A 25,111-nucleotide genomic window follows, 5' to 3' on the forward strand; every position below is an offset into this window, starting at 1 on the left:
ATATTCAGAAATTTCCTTACATTACATATATGAGTGGGAGTCAGGTATCACCTTCCAAAACTAAAGCTGGAAATAACAGATTCTTGCTCTCCCAACTTGCCTTACACCTATAGATTTTGCTAATCATATATACACATTTCAGTCTTTAACCTAGAAAGTAAAAATTCAAAACCATTGGGATTAAGTGAAATTTATTCTGATAAGGGTAGTACCAGCAGAAAGAGTCATGTCTACTTTCCAGAAGGAATAGGGGCTTAGAAACCTTTCAGGGTAAGTGGCACAAGGGATACCATGTTTTAGTGATGGACACTGGCAAGGAGCTAAGGAAAATATACAAAAATCATTTTACTACCTATTATCTTTGCTTTTTAATATTGTAAAAAAATTTAACAAATACTCTAAGAAAAAAAAATATCCACTATGTTGAGGTCAGATTGCAACTTTTATGAGGACTGAATCAGGCACTGTTATTAGTAAAAATAAACATTGAAACTAAAATAATCTTGATAAAAAACTGCTCTAATAGAGTAACAAGAGAAAAAATAATTATTTTATTTGAAGATGGAAGAACTCTGAAACAGTACAGAAATGTTTAGAAAAAAATAAATTAAAATTATGAGCTGGCTAACTGATAATTCTAATAGGTACCTGAATGCATAAAAAACTTAAAAATGTAGTGGTATAATCTAATTAATAGAAAAGGAATGTTTTACTTAATACTCAAAAGGAAAACACTTTTAGAAACCACTTTCCCATTGATACTATCTTTCTAAAAGAAGTACTTACACTACTTGGTTGTAAAACTTACTATGAAGTCACTGTAGTACTAGCATAATGACAGATCAATCGATTAGAATTTCAGACTCCATAATTAAACACTTAGAGTCAGCTGATTTTTGACAAGGGTATCAAAATAATTCAAGAGAAAATGAATAATCTTTTCAAGAAAGAGTGCTGGGACAACTAGATGTTCATCAGTTCAGTTCAGTTGCTCAGTCATGTCTGACCCTTTGCGACCCCATGAATCGAAGCACGCCAGGCCTCCCTGTCCATCACCAACTCCCAGAGTTCACTCAGACTCACATCCATCAAGCCAGTGATGCCATCCAGCCATCTCATCCTCTGTCGTCCCCTTCTCCTCCTCCCCCAATCCCTCCCAGCATCAGGGTCTTTTCCAATGAGTCAACTCTTTGCATGAAGTGGCCAAAGTACTAGAGTTTCAGCTTTAGCATCATTCCTTCCAAAGAAAGCCCAGGGACTATCTCCTTCAGAATGGATTGGTTGGATCTCCTTGCAGTCCAAGGGACTCTCAAGAGTCTTCTCCAACACCACAGTTCAAAAGCATCAATTCTGCGGCGCTCAGCCTTCTTCACTCTCACATCCATACATGACCATTGGAAAAACCATAGCCTTGACTAGATGGACCTTAGTCGGCAAAGTAATGTCTCTGCTTTTGAATGTGCTATCTAGGTTGCTCATAACTTTTCTTCCAAGGAGTAAGCGTCTTTTATTTTCATGGCTGTGGTCACTATCTGCAGTGATTGTGGAGCCCCAAAAAATAAAGTCTGACACTGTTGGCCCCATCTATTTGCCATGAAGTGATGGGACCGGATGCCATGATCTTCGTTTTCTGAATGTTGAGCTTTAAGCCAACTTTTTACTCTCCTCTTTTACTTTCATCAAGAGGCTTTGTAGTTCCTCTTCACTTTCTGCCATAAGGGTGGTGTCATCTGCATATCTGAGGTTATTGATATTTCTCCTGGCAATCTTGATTCCAGCTTGTGCTTCTCCCTGTCCAGCGTTTCTCATGATGTACTCTGCATAGGAGTTAAATAAGCAGGGTGACAATATACAGCCTTGAGGTACTCCTTTTCCTATTTGAAACCAGTCTGTTGTTCCATGTCCAGTTCTAACTGTTGCTTCCTGACCTGCATACAGATTTCTCAAGAGGCAGGTCAGGGGTCTGGTATTCCGATTTCTTTCAGAATTTTCCACAGTTTATTGTGATCCCCACAGTCAAAGGCTTTGGCATAGTCAATAAGGCAGAAATAGATGTTTTTCTGGAACTCTCTTGCTTTTTCCATTGTCCAGCAGATGTTGGCAATTTGATCTCTGGTTTCTCTGCCTTTTCTAAAAACCAGCTTGAACATCAGGAAGTTCACAGTTCATGTACTGCTGAAGCCTGGCTTGGAGAATTTTGAGCATTACTTTACTAGTGAGAGATTACATTACTTTACTAGCATGTGAGATGAGTGCAATTATGCAGTAGTTTGAGCATTCTTTGGCATTGCCTTTCGAGATTAGTAGTTGCCAAGCGTTAAGGTGGGGAAAAGAAAGAACAGATTGTGACTCTAGAAAGGCAACATGAGGGACCCCGTGAGATGGAAATGTTCTCCACCTTGGTTGTGTCAATATCCTGGTGGTTATACCGTGTTACAATTTTACAAGATACTACCATTGCAGGAAACTGGGTAAAGCGTACACAGGATTGTACCTGCATTATTTCTTTGCATGATTTCTCACACCACCTATGAATTTACAGATTTCAAAATTAAAACTTCAGTTTTAAAAGCTGGAAAAACAAACATACTGGCTTAACACGTAACAATTAATCTCAAAGTTTGGGATAATGAGGACCAAAAAGATAAAACAAGAACATGCAGCTAGCGGCTGAGGTAATACAGCTGGGTCTTTACTCTCTTTTCAACACAAGAATGCTCCATGTCTGCCTCAGGGCTAAATCTCAGGGAAAATATCTATTTTAAATAGAATATTTGCTCTGTAAAGAATTACAGTTAAAAAAATACTCACTTAATGAATTTCATTTTTTTCATGTATTCAAAAACAACAAAAAAAACTTGCATGTTTATGTGGAGCAGATATTGCAGAAGGCTCTGGATATACGATAACATAGAACACATGCAGTTTTCAAGAAACACTACAGGGAAGGTACCAGGCAGACGTTAGTGGAACATATAAGGACGACAGTGTTCAGATCTGGGGTTTTGGAAGGCTTCTTAACAGATATACACATCAAGGCTGAGATCTGAAGAACAAATAGACAACAACCAGATAAGTTTATACAAAGGACTTTCCTGGTTCAGTGGCTACGACTCCATGCTTCCAATTCAGGGGACCGAGGTTTGACCCTGGCCAGAGAATTAGATCTTGCATGCCATAACTTAGACCTGGCGCAGTCAAATCAGTAAACAAATAAAAATAAATATTTTTTTTAAAAGGTATAAAGGAAATGAATTGGAAATAAAAGGAAGAGAGCATGAAGGAATTCTAAGTCTGCATCTTAATATCAGTAAATCATTCCCTCTTCATTAAATCACTTTTTTTTTTCATTTAAATTCTGGAACACTATACTAAAATCAGATTGATTATATTCTTGCAGCCAAAGATGGAGAAGCCCTATACAGTCAACAAAACAAGACTGGGAGCTGACTGCGGCTCAGATCATGAACTCCTTATTGCCAAATTCAGACTTAAATTGATGAAAGTAGGGAAAACTCCCCAGGTCAGTAGGTGCCCAACATGCTACTGGAGATCAGTGGAGAAATAACTCCAGAAAGAATGAAGGGATGGAGCCACAGCAAAAACAATACCCAGCTATGGATGTGACTGGTGATAGAAGCAAGGTGCGATGCTGTAAAGAGCAATATTGCATAGGAACCTGGAATGTCAGGTCTATGAATCAAGGCAAATTGGAAGTGGTCAAACAGGAGATGGCAAGAGTGAACATCGACATTCTAGGAATCAGTGAACTAAAATGGACTGGAATGGGTGAATTTAACTCAGATGACCATTATATCTACTACTGCGGGCAGGAATCCCTCAGAAGAAATGGAGTAGCCATCATGGTCAACAAAAAGAGTCTGAAATGCAGTACTTGGATGCAATCTCAAAAACGACAGAATGATCTCTGTTCGTTTCCAAAGCAAACCATTCAGTATCAGAGTAATCCAAGTCTATGCCCCAACCAGTAATGCTGAAGAAGCTGAAGTTGAACGGTTATATGAAGACCTACAGACCTTGTAGAACTAACACCCAAAAAAGATATCCTTTTCATTATAGGGGACTGGAATGCAAAAGTAGGAAGTCAAGAAACACCTGGAGTAACAGGCAAATTAGGCCTTGGAATGTGGAATGAAGCAAGGCAAAGACTAATAGAGTTTTGCCAAGAAAATGCACTGGTCATAGCAAACACCCTCTTCCAACAACACAAGAGAAGACTCTACACATGGACATCATCCGATGGTCAACACCGAAATCAGATGGATTATATTCTTTGCAGCCAAAGATAGAGAAGCTCTATACAGTCAGCAAAACAAGACCAGGAGCTGACTGTGGCTCAGAACTCCTTATTACCAAATTCAGACTTAAACTGAAGAAAGTAGGGAAAACCACCAGATCATTCAGGTATGACCTCAATCAAATCCCTTATGATTATACAGTGGAAGTGAGAAATAGATTTAAGGGCCTAGATCTGATAGATAGAGTGCCTGATGAACTATGGAATGAGGTTCGTGACATTGTACAGGAGACAGGGATCAAGACCATCTCCAAGGAAAAGAAATGCAAAAAAGCAAAATGGCTGTCTGGGGAGGCCTTACAAATAGCTCTGAAAAGAAGAGAGGCGAAAAAAAAGGGGAAAGGGAAAGATATAAGCATCTGAATGCAGAGTTCCAAAGAATAACAAGAAGAGATAAGAAAGCCTTCTTCAGCGATCAATGCAAAGAAATAGTGGAAAAGAACAGAATGGGAAAGACCAGAGATCTCTTCAAGAAAATCGGAGATATCAAGGGAACATTTCATGCAAAGATGGGCTCAATAAAGGACAGAAATGGTATGGACCTAACAGAAGCAGAAGATATTAAGAAGAGGTGGCAAGAATACACAGAAGAACTGTACAAAAAAGATCTTCACGACCCAGATAATCACGATGGTGTGATCACTCATCCAGAACCAGACATCCTGGAATGTGAAGTCAAGTGGGCCTTAGAAAGCATCACTCCGAACAAAGCTAGTGGAGGTGACCGAATTCCAGTTGAGCTGTTTCAAATCCTGAAAGATGATGCTGTGAAAGTGCTGCACTCAATATGCCAGCAAATTTGGAAAACTCAGCAGGGGCCACAGGACTGGAAAAGGTCAGTTTTCATTCCAATCCCAAAGAAAGGCAATGCCAAAGAATGCTCAAACTACCGCACAATTGCACTCATCTCACATGCTAGTAAAGTAATGCTCAAAATTCTCCAAGCCAGGCTTCAGCAATATGTGAACCGTGAACTTCCTGATATTCAAGCTGGTTTTAGAAAACGCAGAGAAACCAGAGATCAAATTGCCAACATCTGCTGGCTCATGGGAAAAGCAAGAGAGTTCCAGAAAAACATCTATTTCTGCCTTATTGACTATGCCAAAGCCTTTGACTGTGGGGATCACAATAAACTGTGGAAAATTCTGAAAGAAATCGGAATACCAGACCCCTGACCTGCCTCTTGAGAAATCTGTATGCAGGTCAGGAAGCAACAGTTAGAACTGGACATGGAACAACAGACTGGTTTCAAATAGGAAAAGGAGTACCTCAAGGCTGTATATTGTCACCCTGCTTATTTAACTCCTATGCAGAGTACATCATGGGAAACGCTGGACAGGGAGAAGCACAAGCTGGAATCAAGATTGCCAGGAGAAGTATCAATAACCTCAGATAGGCAGATGACACCACCCTTATGGCAGAAAGTGAAGAGGAACTACAAAGCCTCTTGATGAAAGTAAAAGAGGAGAGTGAAAAAGTTGGCTTAAAGCTCAACATTCAGAAAACGAAGATCATGGCATCTGGTCCCATCACTTCATGGCAAATAGATGGGGAAACAGTGGAAATAGTGTCAGACTTTGTTTTCAGGGGCTCCAAAATCACTGCAGATGTTGATTGCAGCCATGAAAATAAAAGACGCTTACTCCTTGGAAGAAAAGTTATGAGCAACCTAGATAGCATATTCAAAAGCAGAGACATTACTTTGCTGACTAAGGTCCATCTAGTCAAGGCTATGGTTTTTCCTGTGGTCATGTATGGATGTGAGAGTTGGACTGTGAAGAAGGCTGAGCACCGAAGAATTGATGCTTTTGAACTGTGGTGTTGGAGAAGACTCTTGAGAGTCCCATGGACTGCAAGGAGATCCAACCAATCCATTCTGAAGGAGATCAGCCCTGGGATTTCTTTGGAAGGAATGATGCTAAAGCTGAAACTCCAATACTTTCGCCACCTCATGCAAAGAGTTGACTCATTGGAAAAGACCCTGATGCTGGGAGGGATTGAGGGAGGAGGAGAAGGGGACGACAGAGGATGAGATGGTTGGATGGCATCACCGACTCGACGGACATGGGTTTGTGTGGACTCCGGCAGTTGGTGATGGACAGGGAGGCCTGGCGTGCTGCAATTCATGGTGTCGCAAAGAGTCGGACGCGACTGAGCGACTGAACTGAACTGATACTCTCATGATTGTATCATGTATTATTCCTTCTTGGTCTAAACTTTTCCATTTTCCTCCTCTCCCTGTCTTCTTAGAGAGTACCAGGGCTCAGGTTTTAGCATCCTCTGCTCTCTCCTTTAGAGTTCTCATTAGTTTCATGGCTTTAAGTACTACCTCTATGCCAATTACTCCCATACACATATGCGAAGATCAGACCTCTTCTTAACTTCAGATTTGTTGGCATATTCAACCAGACATATCTACCTAGTAGTCTAACAGACATCTCAAACTTACTCTGACCAAAATGAACTCTAGATCTTTCTCAAACCTTACTCCGTCAAAGGTCTTCCCCATCCCATCTTGCCAGTTACTCACACCAATTCCTTGACTTCATGCTTTGCCTCACAGTGCACATACAATCCACCACCATCTCCTGTTGGCTCTACATTCAAAACATATTCAGAATCCCACCGTTTCCTACCACCTCCACATCTACTTGCCTGATCTGAGCCACCATCATGTTATCTCTAAGCCTGAGTTCTTGCAGCAGCCTGATACTCCAGATGCCATTGTGCTCCTCTCAATTCAGCAGTCAGTGAAATACTTTTACAAAATAAATCTGATCACATTACTTCTCAGCACTCCTTGGTGGCTCCTGATTTTACCTGGATAAAATCTCTGTTAATGGTTTATGAGCCCTTCTACCCTCTGTACCCTCCTACTATTACCTCCCCACCTCACTTTTTCCTATCAAACTTATGTTCTTACACGTTCCTGCTTTGGACTCCACACAAGCTGGTCCATCTGGCTATACCACTCTCCTCATTCCCATCTCCTGCTGCTTCCTCTTTGCATGGCTACTTACTTCCCTTTTTTCCTTCTAGACTTTCCTAAAACACCAATCTCTCAGCAAACACTTAACTTGACCACCTTATTTAAAACTGCAATGTTTGTGCTTACTTAGGCAGCACATACACTAAAATTAGAACAATATAGAGAACATTAACAGGGCTCCTGCACAAGGATGACACAAAAATTCATAAAGTGTTACATATTCTTGAGAGAAAATTTTAAAGTAAATATGACAAAACATTAACAATATGTGATTCTGGGTCAAGAGCATATTTGTACCATTCTTGCGACTATATATCTTAAATTTTTCAGAGGAAAATTTTTTAAAACAAAAAAGTTGAACTCCCTTTTATCTCTTATCTGCTCTACTTTTTCTTTCTTGATAGCACTCATCAACTTGTAAAACACTATATAATTTGCATACTTACTATGGGTTTTGTTTTTTTCTTCTTTTTCCACCAGGCTTTAAACTCTCCAAAAGGGCATAGATTTTTGTCTGTTTTGTTTCTGGTGTATTCCATGCACCTAGACCAGTGCCCAGTACTATGCACTCGACATTATTTGTTGTATTAAAACTTCAGGAGCTTCCCTGATGGCTTAGTGGTAAAGAATCCACCAGCCAGTGCAGAGGACATGGGTTTGATCCCTGATCTGGGAAGACCCCATTTACCTTAGAGCCACTAAGCGCATGTGCCACAACTACCGAGCCTGTGTTCTAGAGCTCAGAAGCCACAACCACTGAAGCCTGCTCTCCTTAAAGCCCACGCTCTGCAACGAGAAGTCACTGCAATGAGAAGCCTGCACACGGCAACTAGGGAGTCCCCCACTGTTTGCCACTAGAAAAGCCCGAGCAGCAACAAAAAACAATGCAGCACAGCCAAAAAGGAATTAAAAAAAAAACTTCAAAGGACAGGGACCATGATTAAACAGTCTAGAGGCAGAACAGTTCCTAGAGAGGAGACAATATAAGATGGAACCACTGGAGTGCATAGCTGAACTAGTGTGAAAATAAAGTTCACAGGCAATATTGCAGTTAAGGAACTAAAAACCTAACATACCAGATCAGCTAAGGTGTGCATTCAAATGTGGAAGTCAGAATGTAGGCAGACAGAAAGTAAACCAAGTTCAAGTTATAGCAGGAAAAATGACACAGTTTGCAAAGTGATTAAGATTAGAGAGGGGGTAGCTTATTAAATATGGATTAAATATGGCTTCATGTTAGAATAACAAGGTATTAGAATACTGTAGAAAATTCTATGCTACACAGTATCAAGCACATCTTCTGTTCAATTTAAAAACAAGTTCACGGTCTTCCATGGTGGTCCAGTGGCTAAGACTCCGAGCACCCAATGCAGGGGGTCCTGGTTCGATCCCTGGTTAGGGATTTAGATCCCATACGCCACAGCTAAGAGTTTGCATGACAAATCTAAAGATCCCACATACTGCAATTAAGACCCAGTATTGCCAAATAAGTAAAATTAAATTTAAACACAAGTTCAGTTAATCCAGGTAACTAAATTTTATAAATTCATCCCAAACATAAATTGTTAGTGGAAATGGTCCTAATTACTATGGCAATTTGGTTACATGGACACAAGTAAACGTAAAAATATTTTAAATAAATCTTGGGTGACCTATGACAAGCAATTTGATTACTCATTCCTCCTCTCCTGCCATCCACTGATAATAGGAAGCGGATAGTCAAAGATGAGGGAGGAGGTCCACAAGCTAGTAACACCAGTGCTTTCCCAAGTACAGAAATAAGCACATATTAACAGAAATAACTCCAAGTTCCTTATTGGAAATACAAATTGAGCTAAAATAAACTGCTGCTTCCCACAGATGGTGAATATGGAGGTCTACTGAACAACTCTGCTCTGAAGTACATGGATCCAGAAAACACAAGTTACCAAAACAAACTCAGGTCCACACGCTGACATGCAGTAAAGGCAATCTACTGACATCAGGTTGTGATGAAGGAAAGTGTACATAACATTAACTAAAAGACACCTAGGAAGAACTCCAGGGCTCTTAGTGCTCCAAAAGCCTGAGATCTGCAAAGGTTCCAGCAAACCATTTTTAAAGGCAAGGAAAGGGAGGGATATCCCAGGGCATGTGATCAGCTGTGCACAATTCTCTGACTGGTTGATGGTGAGGTAACAGGGTGATGTCACACGGGTTAACCTTATCAATCCTTAGGCACCTGTCGGCTGTAGGGGCTATGTACTCAAGGTCAACAATTAGGTAGTTAATTTCTTCCAGTTGGCGGGGGTTTTAAGAACCTGCCTGCAATGCAGGAGATGTGGATTTGATCCCTAGGTCTGGAAGATCTCCTGGAGAAAGGAATGACTACCCACTTCAGTATTCTTGCCTGGAGAATTCCATGGACACAGGAGCCTAATGGGCTACAGTCCATGAAGTTACAAAGAGTCAGAAACGACTGAGCAACTAACACTTTCACTGTAGCCGCTGTAAAACCACTCAGGAAACGGGCATCAGAGACTATTATCTAGGTAACACAGCGGAGCTAAAGCAGAGGATATGACAGAGGGGTCTGTCCTGGGAAGGCCCTATAGGGTCCTGCTCAGTTACATGTTCACAAAAACAACAGCACTTTGAATATGAGTTTGAAAGGGCAGTCTATGAAGATGTCACTTACCTACTCAGATACTTTCAGTTATTACCCACAAAATCATATACTCAAATCTTAGAAACTCTTCAGATTTCATCAGAATTTATAAATGTACCTATTTCATATTTTACCATACTTTATAGTTTCATAATAGAGTACATTCTGCTTTGTGTTTTATCTGATATAGGTATATTTAAGGATTGTCAGTAAATTACAAACTAAATATAATAAATTAACATCATGTTTTGTTAATAAAATTGAATCATGTTCTAAAATGATAAAAGATCAAGTTCAGAAAACTATAAAATTACATAATATTTTAAAAATAACTGATGGGACTTTAAAATTTCCATATCGAATATCTAATTACTTTAAAAACAAGGACACTACAATCTTTCATTCTACAGGGAACTGTTTTCAGAAAGGTAAAACAACTCCCACTAATGAATGATCTCTTTCTGTCAGGCAGTACACTAGGAAAATTTAGAAAATCTATAATTCTCGAAACAACTCACAAAGATAAGTTATCATTATCCTTACATTAAGGACAAGAAAACTGAGGTTCAGAGATATGAAATAATTTATCACCAGTTAGTAAGTGGTGATATTAAGTCTAGAACTCTGATTGGTCTAATGTAAAGTCTGATTTTTTGCTATTATGCAACACTACCTCTTAAAATCATTCATTCAACAAATAATTGTTGAGTGTCTTTTATGTATTAGGCATTGAAGAGGGTGCCAGGTAAGCAAAGATGACTTTGTGTCATTGGAGCCTTACCCTCCAGCTAAATCTAAGATGGAAATAAGAGTTATAAACAAATAATTGCAACACAATGCAGTAAGCGCTATGAAAGAAGTATATATAACAACACCACACATAAGTGGGAGTGTTGAACCATGTGAGGCAGCAAGCAATCAAAGAAGGCTTCACTTAGAAAAACTGCTTGGAATGCAGTACACCTTATTTAAATACTTGATGTAACTCAAAACTTGAAGAAAGAGAGGAGTTTGCTGATGGAAAATCAAGGAGATTCTAGAGAGAAACAGGCCATATTTGCAAAACCATTAAGTTTCAGAAAATCCTAAGCAGTTCAGCATAGCTAAAAAATTAGATGCTTTGTGACAAGTGGTAAAGAAGTAAAAATAGGTCAGGTCAGGGAGGTTTTCTTATGCCGTATTAAAAAAAGAGTTTAGGCTTTATTCTGTAAGAAATTGGGAACCTTTCCTAGAGTTTAACCAAGTCACTACTTTACAAAGATTACCTTGTCAAATTTGGAAGAATGGATGTGGGGACAAGGACAATCTTTTAGAGGGGTACTACAAATAGTCTGGGTAATACATTATATAATCTCTTAGCTTCAGACTCCTACATCTAATTACCTACCTTGGTCACCTTGGATGTCTCAAAGTGCTGGGCTGCACCCCACAGGCCTATAAGGCCTGCACTTTCCCAGCTTTAAGATCAAGTAAGAGCCTGGAGTTAGCAACAGAGACAGCAGTTTAATGGATGAGGGCATTTACACATCTGAAAGCAGGGTCCTGGAGCGGTACCCCACCATGTGCTGTTAACAGCAGGCAGGACAAGGTGGCAGCCTTTGCTCCCCGGGGTTAGGTGGGGAATTGATGTCTGGTGGGTGCATTAGTTACCTGGGAAACCAGGAGAGAAGCCCACCCTCAAGATCTCTTTGATAAAAGCAATCACTCGTTGGCCTGGAGGAAATATAAGCAGGAAGGTCAGTCAGGTGAGTAGGGTGTAGGTGAAGCACTGCCTGGTGGAGCAGGCAGGGTGCAGAGCACAACAGAACAGCCATCTTGACTGGCCTGACCATACACACAGACATCTCTAGCCTAAGTGTCCAAAACCAGTCTTCTATTCTCTACCAAACTGTGTGCTCCCTGACCAACTCTCTCAGTAGCAGTGCAATCACGAAGTTACTCAAACCAGTAAATTGAGTTCATTCTTGATTTTTACTTCTTCTTTAACCATATTAAGTTGATTAACTATTCCCCAAACATATCGCAAATCCATTCATTTTGTTCCACTCTGACAGGCATCACCCACCCCAAGCCATCAGTGTTCCACAGGAATATGCAGTACTTCCCAATAGGACTCCCCTACATTTACCTTAGTATCAGTTCACTTCCTTATACACTTACTGTGACTGAAAATTATTTTCATCTGTTTCCTCTCTCATTAGACTGTCTTTATAAAGTCAAGGACCACAAACTTTTCATCCTGTTTTACTTCAGTACACTAGTATTGGGTTTCCCAGGTGGTGCTAGTATAAAGAACACACCTCCCAATGTAGAAGACATTTGAGAAATGGCTCAATCCCTGGGTCAGGAAGACCCCCTGGAGGAGGGCAAGGCAAACTATTATTTACCCTTGTATTATTGCCAGGAGAATCCTATGGACAAATAAGCCTGGCAGGCTATAGTCCATAGGGTTGCAAAGAGTTGGACAAGATGGAAGTGACATAGTAGGCACACACCCACTCTAGCATGTGGTTCAGTCGCTAAGTTGTGGCTGACTATTTGTGATGCCACGGACAGCAACACGCCAGGCTTCGCTGTCCTTCATCATCTCCTGGAGCTTGTTCAAACTCATGTCCATTTTAAAACTGCCATATCTAACATCTGCTATATCAATATGAGTTAGTGATGCCATATCAATATGTATCAGTGATACCATCCAACCATCTCCTTCTCTGTCGTCCCATTCTCCTCCTGCCTTCAATGTTTCCCAGCATCAGTGTTTTTTCTAATGAGTCGGCTCTTCACATCCGGTGGTCAAAGTATTGGAGCTTTAGCATCAGTCCTTCCAGTGAATATGCAGGATTGATTTCCTTTAGGAGTGACTGGTTTGATCTCCTTGCAGTTCAAGGGACTCTCAAGAGACTTCTCCAACACCACAGTTAAAAGGCATTGGTTCTTTGGTGCTCAGACTTCTTTATGGTTCAACTCTCATATCCATACATGACTACTGGAAAAACCATAGCTTTGACTAGATGGACCTTTGTTGGCAAGGTAATGTCTCTGTTTTTCAATACGTTGTCTTGGTTTGTCATAGCTTTTCTTCCAAGGAGCAAGTGTCGTTCAATTTCATGGTTGCTGTCACCATCTGCAATGACTTTGGAGCCCAAGAAAATAAAGTGTCACTGTTTCCATTGTGACCCATCTATTTTCCATGAAGTAATGGGACCAGATGCCATGATCTTGGTTTCCTGAATGTTGGATTTTAAGCCAGCTTTTTCACTCTCCTCTTTAATTTTCATCAAGAAGCTCTTTAGTTCCTTTTTGCTTTCTGCCATAAGAGTGATATTATCTGCATATCTGAGGTTATTGGTAACTCTCCCTGCAATCTTGATTCCAGCTTGTGCTTCATCCAGTCCTGCATACCACACGATGTACTCAAATATAAGGTAAATAAGCTGGTGACAATACACAGCACTGACGTACTCCTTTCCCAATTTGGAAGCAGTCCATTGCTCCATGTCTAGTTTCATGTCCGGTCCTGTTGCTTCTTCATCCGCATATAGGTTTCTCAGGAGGCAACTAAGGTGGTCTGGCATTCCCATCTCTTTGTGAATTTTACAGTTTGTTGTGATGCACACAGTTAAAGGCTTTAACGTAGTCAATAAAGCAGATGCTTTTCCGGAACTGTCTTGCTTGTTCTATGATCCAGTGGATGTTGGCAATTTGATCTCTGGTTCCTTTGCCTTTTCTAAATCCAGATAGAACATCTGGAAGTTCTTGGTTCACATACTATTGAGCTGGAGCCTAGCTTGGAGAATTTTCAGCATTACTTTGCTAGCATATGAAATGAGAGCAACTGTGCGGTAGTTTGAGCATCGTTTGGCATTGCCCTTCTTTGGGATTGGAATGAAAACTGAACTTTCCCAATCTTGTAGCCACTGCTGAGTTTTACAAATTTGCCAGCATACTGAATGCAGCACATTAATAGCATCATCTTCTAGGATTTAAAATAGCTCAGCTGAATTCCATTACATCCACTAGCTTTGTTCACAGAGATGCTTCCAAGGCCCTCATATTCAACAAGAGAGTCCGAAAAGCAGTACTTGGATGCAGTCTCACGAATGACAGGATGATCTCTGTTTGTTTCCAAGGAAAACCATTCAATATGACAGTAATCCAAGTCTATGCCCCAACCACTAATGCCAAAAAAGCTGAAGTTGAATGGTTCTATGAAGTCCTAACAAAACCTTCTATCAGTTCTGTTGAGTCAGTCACTCAGTCGTGTCCGACCCTTTACGACCTCATGGATCGCAGCATGCCAGGCCTTCCTGTCCATCACCAACTCCCAGAGTTCACTCACACTCACATCCATCAAGTCGGTGATGCCATCCAGCCATCTCATCCTCTGTCGTCCCCTTCTCCTCCTGCCCCCAATCCCTCCCAGCATCAGAGTCTTTCCCAATGAGTCAACTCTTCACATGAGGTGGCCAAAGTACTAGAGTTTCAGCTTTAGCATCAGTCCTTCCAATGAACACCCAGGACTGATCTCCTTGCAGTCTAAGGGACTCTCAAGAGTCTTCTCCAACACCACAGTTCAAAAGCATCAATTCTTCAGTGCTCAGCTTTCTTCACAGTCCAACTCTCACATCCATACACAATCACTGGAAAAACCATAGCCTTGACTAGATAGATCTTTGTTGGCAAAGTAATGTCTCTGCTTTTGAATATGCAATCTAGGTTGGTCAAACTTTTCTTCCAAGGAGTAAGCGTCTTTTAATTTCATGGCTGCAATCAACATCTGCAGTGATTTTGGAGCCCCCAAAAATAAAGTCTGACACTGTTTCCACTGTTTCCCCATCTATTTCCCATGAAGTGATGGGACCAGATGCCATGATTTTAGTTTCCTGAATGTTGAGCTTTAAGCCAAATTTTTCACTCTCCTCTTTCACTTTCATGAAGAGGTCAAAGTTTTTTAGTTCCTCTTCACTTTCTGCCAGAAGGGTGGTGTCATCTGCCGAGGTTATCAATATTTCTCCTGGCAATCTTGATTCCAGCTTGTGTTTCTTCCAGCCCAGTGTTTCTCATGATGTACTCTGCATAGAAGTTAAATAAGCAGGGTGACAATATACAGCCTTGATGTACTCCTTTTCCTATTTGGAACCAGTCTGTTGTTCCATGTCCAGTTCTAACTGTTGCTTTCTGACCCGCATATAGGTTTCTCAAGAGGCAGGTCAGGTGGTCTGGTATTCCCAGCTCTTTCAGAATTTTCCACAGTTTATTGTGATCTTCTATAAATAACACCCCAACAGATGTCCTTTTTATCAAAGGGGACGGGAATTCAAAAGTAGGAAGTTAAGAGATACCTGGAATAACAGGCAAGTTTGGCCTTGGAGTACAAAATGAAGTAGGACAAAGGCTAACAGAGTTTTGCTAAGAGAACAAAACTTGGCAAACTTGTTTGGTCATAGCAAACACCCTCTTCCAACAACACAAGAGAAGATTGTACACATGGACATCACCAGATGGCCAATACAAAACCATATTGATTATATTCTTTGCAGCCAAAGGTGGAGAAGCTCTATACCGACAGCAAAAAGAAGACCAGGAGTTGACTGTGGCTTAGAACATGAACTCCTTATTGCAAAATTCAGACTTAAACTGAAAAAAAGTAGTGAAAATCACTAGACCACTCAGGCATGACCTAAATCAAATCCCTTAAGATTATACAGTGGAAGTGACAAATAGATTCAAGGGAACAGATCTGACAGACAGAGTGCCTGAAGAACTATGGATGGAAGTTCATTAACAGTGTACGGGAGGCGGTGATCAAAACTATCTCCAAGAAAAAGAAAGGCAAAATGGTTTTCTGAGGAGGGCTTACAAACAGCTGAGAAAAAAGAGAAGCTAAAGGCAAAGGCAATGACACCTCACTCCAGTACTCTTGCCTGGAAAATCCCATGGACAGAGGAGCCTGTAAGGCTGCAGTCCATGGGGTCGCTGAGGGTCGAACACGACTGAGCAACTTCGCTTTCACTTTCATGCGTTGCAGAAGGAAATGGCAACCCACTCCAGTGTTCTTGCCTGGAGAATCCCAGGGACAGGGGAGCCTACTGTGCTCCCGTCTCTGGGGTTGCACAGAGCCGGACACAACTGAAGCGACTTAGCACCAGCAGCAGCAAAGGCAAAGGCGAAAAGGAAAGCTATATCCATCTGAATGCAGAGTTCCAAAGAAAAGAAAGGAGAGATAAGAAAACCTTCTGAAGTAAGCAATGCAAAGAACTAAAGGAAAACAACACAATGGGAAAGACCAGAGATTGCTTCAAGAAAATTAGAGATACAAGGGACTATTTCACGCCAAGATGGGCACAATAAAGGACAAAAATGGTATAGACCTGACAGAAGCAGAAGATATTAAGAAGAGGCGGCAAGAACACACAGAACTGTACAAAAAAAAATTCTTAAGGACCTAGATAACCACAATGATGTGATCACTCACCTAAAGCCTGACATCTTGGAGTGCTAATTCATGGGGGCCTTAGGAAGCATCACTCTAGTATTAGCCCAGGTCAATAAAAATAATATTAACAAAATCCAGCACCCACTAAGCACCAGACATATATTAAATGTTTTACATATATTAAATCATTTTAGTTTAACAATGATTTGCGATTTCCTTTGTCTCAGTTTTACAGATAAGAAAAGAAAGGCACTTGATAGTTAAGTATTCTGCCAAAGGTCACTCAAGGAGTACAAGGAAGAACTCAAAATCAAGTCTTCTCAGCCTGGAGCCCGTCTTATTGACCATTACCTAATACCTTTCATAAGAGATGCTCAATATTTCTTGACCAAATATTTAATTGATATAGTGAGTAAAAAAGAAGAGGAACACATTAAGGAGATAGGGTGAATCTGAGGTACTCTGAAAAGACACAGTAGAATAAGTAGTTACAAACAGAAATAAAAGCATTCAGAAGTCATCAGATCCTACAGAAAGCCCATACAAAATATTAGCCTCTGTATAAAAAGTATATAATTTTAAAAATTATATGTGCTCTTAAAGTATCATCATTTAGATCTAACTCTATTAAAAACATATTTTAACAAAGCACAGAATGCCCCAATTAACCTTGACTGTACAATGAAAAATTCTGTACTGTTAATATGAAATGAAATATGCCTTTAGGTAATATTCCACATCTGTAAAAACGTCAAACTTGTATTTTGTCAAAATATAAAAGTACAGATATTGGGACTTCCTTGGTAGTCCAGTGGTTAAGCCTCTGCACTTTATCTACAGAGGGAAAGGGTTCGGTTCCTGAACTGGGAGCTAAGATCCTGCATGCTACACTGTGGAGCCAAAAAATAAAAAGTGCAGATATTTGTTTTTAACTTGACAAAATGACACCAAATCCATCTAATAAAAAGCAAGAAAGCGTGAGAACGGCAAGAAAATATCTAAAGAAGTGAAAGCACACCATACCAGATACAAAAGCATAAAGTTACAGAAATTAAGAAAATGGGTATGGTACAAGTCAAAGAAAAGACAGAACAATCAAAGAGAAGAGAACCCAAACAAAACCAAGTATATACAAATTGTGAAACTGAAACAGGACGGAGGTGGGCAGGGCACAACCTTTAAAAGAAGAACACTATCTGACGACATGACATAAACTTATTAGAACCAATTAGGTTCAAGATAGCACATATTTGACTTTCACTAGACCTTGAGCCTCAGTATACACTCATTGTAACATATCAACAAGCTAAATGATACATACACAGGCACCATGACAGTTCTAAGGCTAACCGTAAAGGACAAAAAAATGGGCAGTGGCCCAATTCCTACAAATCCTTAGCCCCCAAATATTTGGAATACTCCTCACACTCATTAGACTATGAAATTATCTGATTTAGATAATTATCTGATTTAGGAAGAGGGACCAGAGATCAAATTGCTAACATCTCTTGGGTCATAGACAAAGCAAGACAATTCCAGAAAAACATCTACTTCTTCTTCATTGAAAAATATCCGTGGTAGCTCAGATGGTAAAGGTGTCTGCTTGCAATACGGGAAACCCAGGTTTAATCCCTGGGTGGGGAAGATCCCTGGAGAAGGAAATGGCAACCCACTCCAGTATTCTTGCCTGGAGAATCTTATGGACGGAGGAGCCACGTAGGCTATAGTCCATGGGGTCACAAAGAGTCAGACACAAGCGATGACCATGCTAAAGCCTTTGCGTAGATCACAACAAACTGTGTAAAATTCTTACCAAGAGATGGGAATACCAGACCACCTTAGCTGCCTCCTGAGAAACCTGTATGCAGGTAAAGAAGTAACAGAACTGGATATGGAACGACGAACTGGTTCCAAATTGGGAAAGGAGTACGTCAAGGCTGCATATTGTCACCAGCTTATTTAACTTATATTTGAGCACATCATGTGAAATTCAGGGCTGGATGAAGCACAAGCTGGAATCAAGATTGCAGGGAGAAATATCAATGATCTCAGATTTGCAGATGACAGCACCCTTATGGCAGAACGCGAAAAGGAACTAAAGAGCCTCTTGATGAAAGTGAAAGAGGAAAGTAAAAAAGCTGGCATAAACCTCAACATTCAAAAAACAAAGATCATGGCATCCGGTCCTGTCACTTCATGGCAAATAGATGGGGAAACAATGGAAACAGTGACAGACTTTTTCTGGGACTCCAAAATCACTGCAGATGGTGACTGTAGCCACGAAATTAAAAGATGCTTATTCCTTGGAAGAAAAGCTATAACCAACCTAGACAGCATATTAAAAAGCAGACACATTACTTTGCCAACTAGGTCCATCTAGTCAAGGCTATGGTTTTTCTAGTAGTCATGTATGGATGTGAGAGTAGGACTATAAAGAAGGCTGAACATCGAAGAATTGATGCTTTTGAATTGTGGTGTTGGAGAAGTCTCTTGAGAGTCCCTTGGACTGCAAGGAGATCAAACCAGTCATTCCTAAAGGAAATCAACCCTGAATATTCATTGGAAGGACTGACGCTAAAGCTGAATCTCCAATCCTTTGGCCACCTGATATGAAGAGCTGACACATAAGAAAAGACCCTGATACTGGGAAACATTGAAGGCAGGGAAAGGGAACAAGAGAGGAGGAGATGCATCACTGACTCAATGGACATGAGTTTGAGCAAGCTTTGGTAGATGGTGAAGGACAGGGAAGCCTGGTGTCATGCAGTTTATGGGGTCGCAAACAGTCGGAGACGACTGAGTGACTGAACAAAACATAAATACAAATAGACTCAAAAGATTAGATCTGTTAGACAGAGTGACTGAAGAACTAAGGATGGAGGTTTATACCACTGTATAGGAGGTGGTAACCAAAACCATCCCAAAGAAAAAGAAATACAAGAAGTCAAACTGGTTATCTAAGAAGGCCTTACAAATAGCTGAGAAAAGAAGAGAAGTGAAATGCAAAGAAGAGAAAGATATACCCAACTGAATGCAGAGTTCCAGGGAACAGCATGGAGAGATAAGAAAAAGTCTTTCTTTTTAAGTGAACAATGCAAAGAAATAGAGGAAAGCAACAGAATGGGAAAGACTGGAAATATCTTCAAGAAAATTAGAGATAACAGGGGAATATTTCATGCAAAGATGGGCACATAAAGGACAGAAACAGCAAGGATCTAAGAGAAGCAGAAGAGATTAAGAAGAGGTGGCAAGAATAAAGAGAATAACTATACAAAAAAAAAAGGTGTTAACAACTCAGATAACCAGACAGTGTGGTCACTCACCTAGAGCCAGACATCCAGGAGTGTGAAGTCAAGTAGGCCTTAGGAAGCATTACTACCAACAAAACTAGTGGAGTAATGGAATATGAGCTGAGCTATTTCAAATCCTAAATGATGATGCTGTGAAAGCACTGCACTCAATATGCCGGCAAATCTGGACAACTCAGCACTGGCCAGAGGACTGCAAAAGGTCAGTTTTTGTTCCGATCCCAAAGAAGGGCAATGCGGAAGAATGTTAAAAATACCATACAACTGCACTCATTTCACATGCTAGCAAGGTAATGTTCAAAATCCTTTAAACTAGGCTTCAGCAGTATGTGAACCAAGAACTTTCAGATGTACAAGCTGGATTTAGAAAAGGCAAAGGAACCAGAGATCAAATTGCCAGCATCCGTTGGGTCACAGAAAAAGCAAGGGAACTCCAGAAAAACATCTACTTCTGATTCATTGACTACACTAAAGTCTTTGGTGGGTGGATCACAATAAACTGTGGAGCATTCTTAAAGAGATGGGAATACCACATCACCTTACCTGACTCCTAGGAAACCTGTATGCAGGACAAGAAGTAACAGTTAGAAATGGACATGGAAAAACAGACTGGTTCAAAACCAGAAAAGGAATATGTCAAGGCTATATACTGTCACTGTACTTATTTAATTTATATTGAGTGCATCATGGGAAATGGAATGCTAGATGAAGCTCAAGCTGGGACCAAGACTTCCTGGGGAAATATCAACTTCAGATATGCAGATGATGAAAGTGAAGAGGAACTAAATAGTCTCTTGATGAAAGTGAAAGAGGAGAGTAAAAAAGCTGGCTTAAAACTCAACATTCAATAAACTAAGATCATGGTATCCAGTCCCATCACTTCGTGACAAACAGATACCGGAAAAGTGGAATCAATGGCAGATTTTATTTTCTTCGGCTCCAAAATCACTGCAGTCACAAAATTAAAAGACACTTATTCTCTGGAAGAAAAGCTATGACAAACCTACACAGTGTATTAAAAAGCAGAGACATCACTTTGCTGACAAAGGTCCATATACTCCAAGCTATGGTTTCCAGTAGTCATGTATGGATGTGAGAGTTGGACCATAAAGAATGCTGAGTGCCAAAGAAATGATGTTTTCAAATTGTGGTGTTAGAGCAGACTCTTGAGTCCCTTGTACAGCAAGATCAAAGCAATCAATACTGAATGTTCATTGGAATGATTGATGCTTAAGCTGAAGACCCAATACTTGGGCCACCAGATGCAAAGAGCTGACTCATTAGAAAAGACCCTGATGCTGGCAAAGATTAATGGCAGGAGGAGAAGGGGTGACAGGATGAGATTGTTGGATGGCATCACCGATTCAATGGACATGAGTTTGAGCAAACTGTGGAAAATAGTGAAGGACAGGTGTGCTGCAGTTCATGGGGTGCAGCAATGTCAGCCATGACTCAGTAACTAAACAACATAAAAACTGTCAACCCCACAGTCTGCGGCCACTGTCACCTTTTGAGATGGCCCACACTGCCTGTGGACTGTGTTTCTCTCTAAATAAATTCACTTCTTACCTATGAGTTTCTTTCTCATTCAATGCTTGCTGTGATAAGACATCAAGAACATGAGCTTTATTAATTCCTAAGATTATGTGTGCTCTCAGCTAAAAGTCTGTGGGTTCAAGTCCCACTCTAGGTTTTGGCTAGGTCCAAGACCCAACCATGGGTTCAACTCCCAATCTGGTTACATGGTTTCAAAATCAAACGTAAAAACAAATAAAAATTCCATATAATGTTTTATTATCTACTTTCTATTCATCATAAAGCTTTTTAAGTATCACAAATAATCTAGAAACCATAAGGGAAAAGACATAAATTTCAACACTAAAATAAATTATACTATGTCATAGAAGAACAGAATTAAAAATTTTAAAACATCAAATTCAAAATGAGAGTAAAAGCAAAATACATGACGAGTTAAAAACCTATGAAGTAATTTCTTTAAAATTACTAAGAGTCTATGAAAGATAACAGTCTACTCAAAAGAGATTAAACAACAATGGACAATGTACACATAGAAGATGCTCAACATCAACCAAATTCAACTAGAAAGAATTAAATAAAAGATGGATCACTTTTTATAATCAGACTGAATAAAAGATGGGAAACTGGTACTCTGAAACACTGTTAGTAGGAAAGAAAACAGGCATTATCTCTCTGAAAAGCAATTTAGGAATTACAGAGTTTTGTATTCGTAAATAAATAATGCAAAATCACACTATTCCTAAAAAGTTAGATTTAAGGGATAATCAGGAAAGCATAAAAAAATGATGCTCATGATAGCATTGCTTTTAAAAAGTAATAGTTGATCTAGCAATCCCACTTCTGGGTGTAGCTATATACCCAGAAATATACATATGTATATACATATATCCAAAAGAACACATATGACCAAAAGAACTAAACAGAGGATCTTGAAGAGACATTAACATTTACTGTAGCATTATTCACAACAGCCAATAAGCAACATAAACGTTCACCAGCAGATGAATGGATAAATAAAATACTGAATATACAAGCAATAAAATATTAATTCAGCCTTAAAAAAAAAGAGAAATCCAGCCATATGCCACGACATGAATGAACCATGACAGCATGATGCTAAGTGAAATAAGCCAATCACAGAAGGACAAATACTTCATGAGTTCACGTATTATGAGGCATATAAAGTCAAACTCTTGGAAACAGAAACTAGAATGGTGGTTGCCAAGGGCTGAAAGGCAGGAAAAGAAGAGTCAAGTTGTTCAGTAAGTAAACAGTTTCAGTTTTGTAAGATGAAAAATTTCCACAGATCTGTTGCATGACAAGGTGCATATACTTAACACTACTGTACTGTACACTTACAAGTGGTTAAAATTGTAACATTTATATATTTTTTACCACAATTAAAAATAGTTAGGATATGGTTGTTAGAAATATACAATGTAATTCTATATCGCCATCAAAAATGATAATATTGATCTTCAGTCACAGTCACAGCCTACTTTTTGAATCAAGAAAGCTTACAAAAGAGCAAAGCAGTATCATACTATTCATACACGTCTGTACCTATTAAGATAGAGATCTGAAAAGATACTCATCAAAATTTAATAAAAGTATCTCTGAGCAATAGGAATACTAATAAGCTTTACTTCCTTTTTTATATTTTCCTGTGTTTTTAAATACAATGAGTATGTACTACGTGATGCCAAAGGGGAACTCAAAAGAGGAAGTGACTGCCTCTATTGGTTCTAGAATCCTAGGATGAAATTTCACATTTCTCACTATATGCCTGGCACATATTGGGGAATTAATAAATAAGAGGCAGGATGAGCAGTGGTTAAGAATTCAGGAATGAAACAGCTGGATGTGAATCTCAGCCCCAAAGTTTGCTGACCAAGGCCTTAAAGTCTTACTGAGGGTGAGGATGGATAAAGTGGGAGATTGGTATTAACATATGTGCTGTGCTGTGCTTAGTCGCTCAGTCATGTCTGACTCTTTGCAACCCCATGGACTGTAAGCCCACCAGGCTCCTCTGTCCATGGAATTTTCCAGGCAAGAATACTGGAGTGGGATGCCATGCCCTCTTCCATGGGATCTTCCCAACCCATGAATCAAACCCAGGTCTCCTGCACTGCAGATGGGTTCTTTACCAGCTGAGCGAGCTGGGAAGCCCATTGACATATACACATTAGTATACATAAAACAGGTAACTAATAAGGGCCTACTGTATAGCACAGAGAACTCTACTCAATACTCTGTAATGACCTAAAGGGGAAAAAATTTAAGTAAGAGTGGATATATGTACATGCATAACTGACTCACCTTGCTGTACAGGAGAAACTAACGCAACATTTGAAATCAACTAATGCTCCAATAAAAAAAATTTTTAGTCTTCATTGAGCTCCAACTTCTTCACCTATAAAATGTCACTGAACAATCCTTGCAGATTGCTAAAGGGGACACTTTTGAAAGCACTTAACACCATTCCTGGCTCAGAGAAAATAGTCAATAAAATGAAAGCCATCATTAGTATTTATTGACTTGATTTACACTGGAAGCACTCATGACAAAAAAAAAAATAGGCATCTTTAGAAGAACTTTCTGCTAAATTATAAGAAATTCCCAATTAGCATTAAAAAGAGGCAACACTTTGTCTGGAGGACCCAGAACACTGTTTTGCTGAAAAGTGTGATGACATTCCTGTATCTAACAGTATTACACTATAAAATTTACCATCTAGTTGATGTATAAACACCACTCATGAGTCTAGGACACAAACCTAACAGTGTTTGAAGTAAAAAAAAAAAAAAAAAAAAAACAGAAAATATGCTTAGTTTAGTCCACAGGTAGAATAAAAAAACTAGCAAAACATGACTAATGAAGATCTGACTTAGAGATAGAACAAGCAACCCTACCATTAATTTTGTTTGGCATCTGTCTTCCTCACTACTTTTGGATAAGGAGCCTGTCTTTTTGGCACTGCTCTTCCTAAATTTGGCATAGTGCCTGGTTGGCCTGGGTTTAATAGCTCAGTCTTGTCCAACTCTTTGCAACCCCATGCAGTGTAGCCCGCCAGGCTCCTCTGTCCATTGGATTCTCCACAAGAATACAAGAGTGGGTAGCCTGTCCCTTCCTTCTCCAGCGGATCTTCCCAGCCCAGGCATGAAACCCAGGTCTCCCGCACTGCAGGCAGATTCTTCACAGTCTGCGCCACCAGGAAGGCAGCATAGTGCCTAACACAGTATCAAATCCTCAATAAATATTTACAATATAATTTCTAAGACAAAGTCTCAGTGAAAGAAGAGAGAAAACTGAGTAAGAACTTATTGGAGAAAGTCCGTCAAAATGATGATGAAAGCCATCAGGCTTGGGGAGGGAGTCCTGTTTTTGGGCAAGTGGGGGGGACGACCTTGCCTGATACCACCTTCTGCATTTCCTTTGATCGATGAGTTACCCAAGGAACCTCAAAGGGAACGTTCAACGGTAAACACACACAACTTAGCACCCGAACAGGGGCACAAACAGGGCCTAGTGTGTTCAACCTGTTAGGCTTTTGGCTCCAACGCCTTTCTAATGATCTGTATTCATCAGGGTACTATAGTTGGCATTCTGTCGACACTTGTTTAATGTTTGCTTTACTAAAAAAAAAAAAGTAATGCGACTATTCTCAAGTATCAATCATGAGCCCTCCTGCAGTTTTTCTTGGAACCAGCCTTTAGAAGTTGGTTTGTAAAAATGGGAAGACTTCACTCAGAACTTCTCAGTTGGTTCCTTTTAGTCAAACTGAAGACGTAAAGATTTTAGAGGCACATTCCCCAAATTTATGCGTGCAATCTAATACTTGGCAAGTCAAAAGACAAATGAGACTCCGGGATTG

General features: G+C 39.9%; 1 protein-coding gene across 1 annotated transcript in view; it reads right to left on the minus strand.

Annotated features, from left to right (window-relative positions):
- ZRANB3 (zinc finger RANBP2-type containing 3) overlaps positions 1 to 25,111 on the minus strand; it is a 290,989-nt gene that overhangs the window by 265,460 nt on the left and 418 nt on the right. The gene's annotated exons all lie outside the window — the stretch shown is intronic.

This window comes from Capra hircus, chromosome 2, assembly GCF_001704415.2.
Source record: "Capra hircus breed San Clemente chromosome 2, ASM170441v1, whole genome shotgun sequence".
NCBI lineage: Eukaryota > Metazoa > Chordata > Mammalia > Artiodactyla > Bovidae > Capra > Capra hircus.